Genomic DNA, 10,924 nt, shown 5'->3' on the forward strand with positions numbered 1-10,924 from the left:
GAAGGAAGGAAGGAAGGAAGGAAGGAAGGAAGGAAGGAAGGAAAGAAGGAAGGAAGGAAGGAAGGAAGAGCAAGCAGAATTAAATTAATTTTCATTCTACTTTATTTGGGAGTTAAAATGACAAGATCCACAAAAGCAGTTTTTCTTATCCTAAACCGGTAGACTAAATGCAGACCTACCCACAGAAGTCCTCAAAGTGACACTCTGCACTCTTCTGTATGATTTAAGTGGCTGTGTTTTTTAGATTTTAGACTCTCCTGTGATGCCAACCTCCTCAAGACAGAGTTACCTCAGGAGCCAGTGGTGTCAATAGTGCCATTCTGCATCACAATCCCAACAAAAATATTCATCATTACGTGGAAAGGGGCAAAAAATGGTAGGCTACAGGTTTTTGAGAGAAGACCTGATGCTCCTTTTATGAAGGATCATTTCTGTTTCTTACATTAGTAAGAAAAAATACAAAAGGGATTTTGGAAGGAAAGGCTGGAGCACACTCTCTCCTCTCCAGAATGAATGCCTGTAATCTCTAGCCAGCAGTTATTTGTTTGTGTTTTCAGTGTCCCTTTCTTCTTCATCCTCTGCTTCCTGTTCACTACTTCCCAAATCTTGAATTATTTTCTGCACAGTGGTGTGGCTGCAATGAGAGTATCCCTTCCCTAATCCCTTACAGAAGCCTTTAGTCCCAAGGAGTCATTGTGTGGGAGGTAGAAGATATGGATTTAATTAAATTTAAGACAGTGGCCCTTTAAAGTGAGTCAGTCAATCCTTATCCTTCATTTCTAGTCTGGTATTCAAGAGACAAGAGTATCATTGGAGTGTATAATTTAAAGAGAAACATGGGACAGTGAGTGAAGAGTTGCAGATGTGGAGCACAATCCCTTGAAGAGTTCAATGGTGAGTGCCCTCTGTATGGTCAGTCACGAGGACCTGGAGAACAGACCTCAAACTCAGAATTGCCAGCTGTTTTGTGGCATAAGGGAGATGGATTTGGCCTTGAAGTAAAAAAAAATAACCACCACATTTGTAGAACTAACAGTAGCAGTTGAACTTAAATATCAGGCAATGATGTCTATAGTGGGGAAGATGAAAAAAATATATCAGGTAATGGCTGAGCTTTCATGTAACTCTGTCAAGACCTTTTTCTTCTTCAGATATCAGCCTCTTGTTATTCTCAGATGGCAGACCAGTAGACTCTAAGTGATCATCTGATTTACATTCATTTATAAGATGTTCGTGTGTGTTCAGCAATGACAAGTCCTAAAAATCCTACAGTTCAGTTTGCAGATATGTCCAGAGCTGGAAGTGTTTTCCAGTGCCCAGTCTCACATCTGCTAGTTATTTTTATTTCTGGTTAAAAATTCACACCATATTATTGAGATGTAACATTAAGAATCAAAAAATATGCATCTTATTTGTAGGAGTGATAGAAGCATTATAGTATGGATACTAGTTTGAAGCAGTAGGATCCAGTGTATGCACAGAAGTATTGATATGAGAAGAGCCTCCCCTACCACAAAGTCTCATTAAAGAACTTCAGTGTTAATTTCCGTCAGTGTGGATCTTTATACGTAAGCCTTGATCCCTGATCTTTCCTCCGTTTGTCTTTGCAATATGATAGAAGATTCTGCATTTAAACTTCATGTAATTATCCATCTAAACTATCACACACAATCAAAACCTCCTTGGTCTCCAGACTTGAAGTTCACATGTAAGTATGATAATACTCAGCATAAGAATGGGATAGTTTGTTAATAAATATACTTTAATATAAGTGGTGCATTTATCAGATGCTAGATTCCATTGTTTTTCTTTCTTTTTTACGTATGTATATGTCACTATTTTTACCCTGAGCTAAGAGAGTTTTTTTTTTTCCTTGTCTTCAGAGGTAAATAGCAGATGAAAAAAAAATCTGTTCTGAATCTTTGATGTAATTTAGGAAGGTGGTGTAGTCTTACAGAAACGTGTAGCAGAACCCCAGAAAGTGGGATATACCTTCGAAGATTTTTCTGGGAGATTGCAGATAGGACGTAGATGAAGGATAGTCACCAGGCCATGGGACACCCCTTCCTGAAACAGCCTTTTTCTGTGTGGTGTGCAGTTAGAGCTCTCATTATAGTCGGATCTCCCCTTTCATAATAGAAAACAAGGGTATTCAAAACATTTCAACCTTTTACTTTCCATAGGATGGTCCTTCCTGATCTGTTTGTGTTACAAAACCAATTTATGACATAGGGCTTTTGATTAGAAGTGAGGAAGAATATAATGTTGAATCTAATTTGGGATGACAAGCTTTCTGCTGCAAAAACAATGATAAGATTATTGTGTTCCCTTTGTTATTTAAGATTATTCCTTGGCAGATTTCATACATAAAATTTATTGTGCTGGATGATTGCTATTTTAAGTATTATTATCATCCAAATGGGCATACCTTTATCTTGGGGCAACGCTTTCAAAAGGAAAAAAATCACAAAGTGGTATTCCTATTGTACTGAGCTGCATCCTTAGTCATTCAAGCCCTAAAACTGATTTGTATATTTGAACTGCAGAAATATATGCATAGGCTGTCATCTGTGCACACAATTTCATTTCCCTAAATTTCAGCAAGGTAGCAAAAGGCCAAACACTTGAGCAATGATCATTACCATTAACGCATGCACCAGAAAGACCTGTTTCAACAAAAATGAATGACAGTAAGAAGAGGCCCAGATCGCTTTTGCTTGAAGTCATTGATATGTTCACTTAATATTAATATGCTACCTTCAGTATCCGAAAGCTGTGCTGAATATGTGAGACGTTTCTTGATATTAAATTATAAATTATAGTGTTTGTAACAAAAAACTTTTAACTGTCAAAGCCCAAAGAAAAGTTAAGTAGAAGTTAAAGTGCCTTGTTATAAAATATGCAGCTTGGAAAGCAGACTTTATTTTGTTTATTTTGATTTGCAAAATCATTCTTCCACATGAGAGGAAACCAAACAATTCAAATCACTTCCTAAGCCTCAAAAGATACAAGCTGGATGGAGACTTTAATTATAAAGTTAGTTGCTGTCTTTCTGCCACTGATTTCTTGTAACAAAAGAGCAAAAGTATGTATTAATATTCTTGCATCTTTATGTATCAGAAATTTGCCTTCCCATACTTAAAAAGAAGTGCTGGAAAAGAGGGTTATTTTGATCCCTGGGCCAAGTTCTTTAATGCCAAATCGCAATGTGGAAAGAATGTCTCCATCCAAGTTATAAATCCTTAAAATGAGCTTTGATGGAAAATGTGGAGTAGTTTCACAGTGGAATCTCCTCAGCTCCATGTGAGGAGCCCACTGCTGCATCTATAGGGCAGGTGTTCATTCTGTCCAGAACTGCTCTGGTGACTTACTGCTTTTGCTCAGAAAAGAGCAAGGATGATTTTATTCTGTAAATTATTGTGATTTCCAGGCAGATCTGAGTATTTTTCTGTTCTTCTTTATTAAAATGAATGTAAGACTAGTCTTGAAATTTATCCTAGAAGTGACAAGATATGTATGAGACAGAAGATTGATGCAAGTATGGAATAAATGATTTCTTACTCAGAGGAACAGAAAGAGGCCCCTGGTGCAGAGAGCCATCATTTCTATCCTGGATAGCCCAGGAAGCAAAAAAAAGGCTTTCCTTTACTTTTTTGGACAGGCACAGGTGCTCCTTCCCAACTCACCTATTTCTTCCAAAGGAGATCTCATTTGCCAGGAACTGTTGTAGACATCTGTGGTTGAAAGCTTTACACAGGCTCAGATAATGTGTGTTTGTACCTGTAGAAAAAAAGAGTTTTGTATCAGCTCATTTATTTGGTCTGGAGAATACTAGCAGTGTTCTGTTGGTCAAAGTAATTTCTTAATGCATCACTGCTATCAAAAAGAAAATATTTCCACTGCATATTTGTTGCTGCTGTAGCATCCACAAGAATATCTGTGTGTGTCCCACTCCAAAGGACAGTTGGCACCTTTTTCCATCATATCCTCCCTCTTCCTCATCACCTATATGTGAATATTAGCAGGAAGAGTTGTTGGGTCAGATTCTGTTGCATGGGCTGTATGCTGGCTAGTGAGTGGATTACTTCCAGCATGCTCCTGAAACACATCTCTCTTTTTTTTTTTCCATATGAGAGACATCCTGCTCATATGCAGTAAGTGATGGGACATTACCTTTAGGAGTGCTCTCTGCATCTGAACTGATATGCCAAGGCAAACTCACCTCCTGAATGGTGTCTCTGGGTTTCACAGTAATGCCCAGCAGAGAATGCTGGTTGTCTTTGCCCTTATAATATTAGAGATACCGGTTTGAATCAACGTTTTATATAAAAGATGCAGTGAATAATATTTTACTGTAGTTTTGCTAAAAGGATGCAAGAATGTGCTCTGAGGTTGAAGAATACAGGTAAGAAATAATTCCAAAGTTAGTGGTACAGGCAATTACATGGAGTGTTAATATCAAAACATCTCAAGATTGGGTGTTTTGGAGGCTTTCTTTATGTGAGTCTTGTCTTCTCTTAATTCAGGAAGCTTGAGGCCAGCATTAATAACTGTGGTGTTGTTGCTCTTCTGACAAGAATCTCTTTGCTGCAATACAAATCTGCGGGGGCCCAGCAGCTGCATTATGAATATCTGGCTCCTTCCTGTGGTACTTCACTGCTATTGCACAGGGCTGATGAGCAGCTGCAATAAGATAGTAAGCAAAACTATGTGTTTAATAAAGCAAATGGGTACAATTATTTTCAAAAGATGAGTAAGTTATTTCACTCTATAAAGAGTTGACTTTTGTTTAATTTGCACTACACAAATCACTTAGCAAACCTTACCCACCCACGCAGATACATGCCTCAGTGCCGTTGTTAAATATTGGCCTAAACACATGTATTAAATTAATTCTGAGTTGGATTTGTTAAGAAATGTGTGGAAAGAGAGAGCAGTACATCAGGACAAATGTCATTTGGGTGATTCACAAACTCTAAGTTGAATAAGTCATCTAAAAATTGCCAGTGATGGTTGAATGCTATCATTTCTATTCCTTCTATTTGCTGTGATTAAATAAATTTTATTTCATTTAATTGTATTTTTATCTGAAAATTACGGAGTAACATTGATGGATACATACTGCTGTTTGTAACACAGAATCATAGTGTAGGGATTCTGACATTTTGGTTAATTTCTGTGTACTTCTCTAAACAATTTCTATTCCTAAACTTGTGATTGTTGTCATTTGCTCAATCAAATCGAGAAACAGGGTATCAGGAATGTCATTTAATACTTACTTCATTCTGTTAAATGGAATGTATTGGCTTCCATTTTGCATATAAATTGTATCATTCCAGTTTCATTTTTCTGGCCTTATATTTTTAATTGTGTAAATATTTTTCCTTCTCATGTAATTTGCTCCACATTTAAAAAGTGCCACCCCCAGCTATACTTTGAAGCACATGAGTTGGAGTGTGTGTTCTGTAGTAAGTTAAATCCTGATGTAAATCGGATGCTGGATCTGTCTCTGATGGCAGGCTAAATATAAATATTGAACCGTTGTTTGCAAAGTTAGCCCTTTTCCTTGTTAAAAGGAGGACAGAAACTAATGAATTGTGCTTTTGCAGCCTGGGGAGGAAACCTGCAATAAGAAAATATTTAAAAGGTCAGAACCAGACTTTCAGTTAAATTTTCCTTAGTGAAGAGACAGGATAAAGGCATCTCTTTGCAAAATGATTTGCTCACCTTCTTCTGACACTAGTCAATGCATTGCCCAACTTCTCCTTATAAAGGCCAGCAGCTTCAGGGACACTCCAACACATGTTGTGCTACCCACGACTCGTTGGCCAAGAATAGCTCTGTCGAAGTAGAGTTGTGGTCATGCCCTCTCGTCTGGCAAATTCCCTTCATCGGGGACTCTGGGACTGCTATGGAGACTCTTGTGGGTATTCAGCATCCAGTTTAGGCCACACACTGGAAAACAGTCCAAGAAATAGATATACAGCCTTTGCAGCCCATTGCATAGCATGCTGGAGAAGAGTAAAAACAAGTCATTAATCTCTTTTTGTACAAGCATGATTTGAAATGGGTGAAAAGCTCTAAGTGCTATCAGCATTGAGTTGTCTTCACTGACCATGTTTTAAGTAGGCTGAATACATTACACTACTTAGTCACATAACACATTTATTAAGTTAAAAATACTTTATTTCCTCTTTGGCTGGTTGTTAAAAATTCTTGTGTTCTTTTCAGGTCTTTTGTTTGTTTGTTTGTTTGAGAAAAAAAAAAGAATATCGAACGTATTGATCTAGCCTGAACATAAAATAAAAGACAGAATCTTGCTATGCTGAAAAGTAATATTTTTTATGGCTGTGAGCCATTGCAACCCAGGTATTCTGCAGCAACCAGCAACACTTTTCATGATAGATAACTGTCTATTTTTCCAACTTCTGTTTGCTACAGGATATAGGGAAAAAAAAGAAGAAACTGTGAGAGGCTTGCTAATGTCAAGGGGTTCCTTTGGGGAAATAAGTTATTGAAAACATCCCCCTCCCCAAAAGATATGAGGCTGGTATTGTGAACGGAAGGGAGAACTAAGGGACTGCACTTCAATTCTTTCATACTAATGAAGGAGGACATGGTTGTATTCTAGAGAGCATTTTAAAGGACAGAATATGAAAGATGGGTAGTATCTATTGATTCCCAGATATCTAGGGAGGAAACATTTTTATACAGTGGAAAATATCTTTTCAGATATAACCTATCCTCCTAAAAGGCATGGAATTCTGTCACGAGGTCTCAGCATAACTCAGCTGGCTGCAACTGTTGTTCTTCCGAAGCAGCAGCACTGGCACATAACAGAATGACAGTGGTGCACACTAAGTATGGAAAGCTGCCTTCTCGATAGCAACAGACCATTTTCAGTGGAAATCTATATTCTGTAGCAAGCAAATAAACAAAAATATGTAGAAGGATCTTGATTCCTGGAATATGTATTTTCCCACCATGACTATTTATAAAACTGCCAGATTAAAAAAAAGAAAAAAAAGAAAAAAATAACAGATTAAAAAATATATATGCAGAAAAAAATGATTACAACCCAGAATATCTGGGTTGTATTTTCAGCATTGCTTGCCCTTGAGCGAGACATGTTAAAAATATATATGCATACATAAAATACTCTAATGAAGCCTTTATTCATTGGTTTCTCTACATCTTAAATAAAGTCTAGGGGTGATCTCATTTATTTCTGTAAAGCTTGTTGAGGTGGCTTTGTGGAAGACACTAACAAAGTGTTACGAGTTATTGCATTAGACTGATTGTAATTCTGAAATTCGGTTGACATTTCACATTTGACGTTGATTGGGTGTGGTAGCATTTCTGCATTAATTTTAAAGGGGGTTAATTACAGCACTACCTCGTGTATAATTGCTTGGTTTATGATTAAAGCATTTTCAACAAATGGTAGTAACCTGTGAGATCCCTGTTCTTTTTCACTCAGTTAAACTAATGTATTGCAAAGTGTTTTGTTTCTTCACCACTCCTGCCAAGTTGCTCTCCTGTGTTCCTTACAGCAACGTGTGGAGTATCGAGGTGAAGTTCATAACTATATTTGGGAATGAGAACTGATTTCCTCTAACCTCTGGAAGGTTAGCATGACAAGCAGTTGAAGAATGCTAGGGGAAACCATTGTTAACACAAGCAGGCTGTGCCCAAGCTCAGATTGCCCCACTGAATTCAGCTTTGTGTTGCAAGTGGTTAAATCATCCAATGCCAGCACAGAGCTTGGACCACACAAACGCAGTCTTGGCTCTCTTCTGCTATCAGGTTGTTGAGGCTAGTCCTCCACACTGCAGACAGCAGCAACTCCACCATCCTTCTTCAGCTGTTGGAGCCTTGCACTGGAGCAAAGACTTCTGTTTCAGCTGGGTTTGTGAACCACGGGGCTAAGGGAGGAAACCCGGGAGGAAATGAGTAAGTCATCAGCCCGCCCCAGCATGTAGTTGTGAGGCTGGGCTGGGTTCCTGGGCTGGTCAGTGCAATGAGGAGGAAGTGTTGCAACCACTGACCCATCTGCGTGTTGCCTTCTCTGGAACAACCTCAGAATAAAATATAACAACAACAACAACAACAACAATAATAATAAATAATAATAATAATAATAAATGTTTTTGGGACATGTTGCCGGTCAGTTAGTGCAAGATGAAATTATCTACTGCTAGCTCTGAAAAGAGGAGGAGCATGGAGAGCTCCAAAAAAGGGGAGTGCCAACTACAAGCAAACTGTTGCATGAAATTACAGGGCTTTTATCTTTTGTTTTGTGCAACTTCTCTTTGCCACTGAGTACCATCAGTGATGACGTATACTGTAGATTTTTGCTGTCCTGAGGAGTTTAAGATAAAATTACAGTTACGTTGATAATCATTGTGAAGGGGGTTCTCTATGTCCCTTGTTATTTGCATCCAAGAATTTAGTGTGAAATATATAGTGCATGCACGCATTCTTATAATTTCATGTATCCATCTGCATGCTTCTCATTTTCTACAACTGACTCCTGAGCAGTTGGGTTCATGGAAGAATGAGATGAATGAAAACGGAGTCCTGTGGGGAAGGGGACAAGCTGAAGCAAGTGGTGACCCTTTGTAAAGAGAGGAAATTAAATGTGACATTCCACTGCCAACTGGATATTACTTTGTTCTATGGTCTCTGTCAACAGCTCTTCACTTTCTGATTTTTTTGCAAGACTTTTGAAGTGAAAAAACTCATTTGACTACCACCTCATCTCACTTTTTTCTCCATCATTTCATGATTGTTAAAATACAGAGACCATCGGTACAGTTTTGTGGCCAGTAGTGTGATGTGGATTATCAACTTTTGATAGCAAATCACCCATATTTATCACAATTCTTTTCCATCTCCACTGTTTAGATTCTTCATACTTTCTACTTTTAAATTTACAAAAAAAGAAATGTATGAAGTGTGGGTGGGTGAAGTCTATTCCTCGAGTATTAGATACTTGCACAGCAGCTGCTAGAATAAAATTTCTCTGGCTACATACTAAGACGGCAGTTCAAATTGCAGTCAAAATTAGGATTGGTACATCAGATTATGTGTGGGTGTGACAATGAAAAAAATGACGTGCATGGTAAAGCATTTTTATTTGGAGTAGAGAATCAACCCAAAATAATATTGGTGGGTATTAAATTCTGTATGTTCCAGTGGATCAGTTTCATTGGAGTACAGAAAATAGTTCAGCTTATAGTAGGAACTCAGAGAATACTTAAGATGCATTATTTTAAAGAATGACTGAAGTTGAAACACTAGTAGTGGGGAGTGCATGATGCTATGGGCATGTGGTATGTGCCTTTTATCCTCCTGAATTCATATTGTTCTAAATATTTGTTAATACTATCATTGGAGACTCTGCATTGGATTCATTATACATATTTATACACATTGAAGAAACACTTTCATATCTACTTGTTTTTGAAATGTTTTTGAAAAACATTTTAATGGAGTCTTCCATGTGATTCACCTATATGGTAATGAAAAAAAAAGTTCTGGTTTTTGAAAACATACGGCTCAAGCAGACTTCTGGGTACAGGCGGGAAATTTAGGTCCCCAGCAAGCAGCAGCATCTTTTGGCTGTGGGAGACTTGAATCTCCTCCCACATTTGATGCCATGTAGTTGTTTACAGTTATTTAAACCTGCCAAGAAAGCTAAGACAAACCAGTTGGTGATCCACTTGCAGGAATTTTGAGGAGATATAGGATAGTCCAAACCAATTAAAATTTCCTATCAATTTTACTGAAGAGTGAGAAAAGCTGTGACAAAGGTTTTCAGGGTGCAAATGAGCCTGACTTGAGTGTGGACTAAGCAATGATGCCTTTGCTGGGTGAAAGTGGATATTGGTTCTCCAAATAAGGCTCAGGACTGGCAATTTCCAGTTTTTCCATGTTTCTGCCACAGATTTACTTGAATTAAGCAAGTAGTTCATGGCTTTGGTCTCTGTTTTTCTGTTCACAAAATGGAATTCTGACCCCTTCCTCCCAAGGGTCTCTGAGGTTAAATAAAAGGATGTTTATAAAGTGACCTCATGTTGTTCTCATAGATGAGGTGCAATTTCAACAATTTCAAACAATAACCTCAGCATAGAGGGTACCACAGATATTACATATTCCTACATAGTGATGCTGCTATGCATATATGCTTTCAGCAACCACATGCAGGGACAGCAGGAGGGTCTGTCCTTTCTCCTAGGGTGGTGAGAGGGACTGTGGGCACCCCACAGATGGGACTCAGCCCTTCCTGCCAAGAGCCATTGATACTCTGATGCAGTGCCGTGCCTGGGTAAAGTTTCACTGGTCCAGGCTCTGCTGCCTGCTGGGAAACATGGGAGACAGTGTGAGACCTTCTGGGGTGCTCCAGGCCTTCAGCATGCATGGGATGGTGTCCCTGACTCTCCATCTCACCCGCTTCCAGCCTCCCTCCTCCTTGTTTTGGTGGATGTCGTTCAGCTGGGCCTTTCTAACCTTCCATTGGTTGCTTTCAATTTTTGTGCAACACACACAAAACCATGGGAACAAATGAATTGCGCAGGGCGGGAAACTGTGATTACTGCAGCAGTGTGGCAGAGGCACTGTGACAGACAGGATCCCAAGCAACAAACCAATGAACTCCCACCAAAACACAGGCACACACTTCTGCTCTCACTTTCTCTTTGGCAGTCTCTGCGTGCTGGGCGTGTGGCGGGGTGAGAGTGTAGGTAGGGGCACGGCGGGAGGTAGAACTGGGGCAGACATGACTGATTTATGGCCTGAGTTTCCTCTACTGTCATAAGGGGAATTTTGCTTGGTCACAGCAAGCTTGAACCCTCATGAAACAGAGTGAATCATTTGATGTTAAAATAAAACAGAAAACGGCAGTGGGAGGGGCATGGCTGGT

General features: G+C 38.9%; 1 protein-coding gene across 8 annotated transcripts in view; it reads left to right on the top strand.

Moving 5' to 3' along the window:
* The window catches only part of NAV3 (neuron navigator 3), a 396,053-nt gene that overhangs the window by 201,798 nt on the left and 183,331 nt on the right, over positions 1-10,924 (top strand). The window lies entirely within an intron of this gene.

This window comes from Meleagris gallopavo, chromosome 1, assembly GCF_000146605.3.
Source record: "Meleagris gallopavo isolate NT-WF06-2002-E0010 breed Aviagen turkey brand Nicholas breeding stock chromosome 1, Turkey_5.1, whole genome shotgun sequence".
Taxonomy (NCBI): domain Eukaryota; kingdom Metazoa; phylum Chordata; class Aves; order Galliformes; family Phasianidae; genus Meleagris; species Meleagris gallopavo.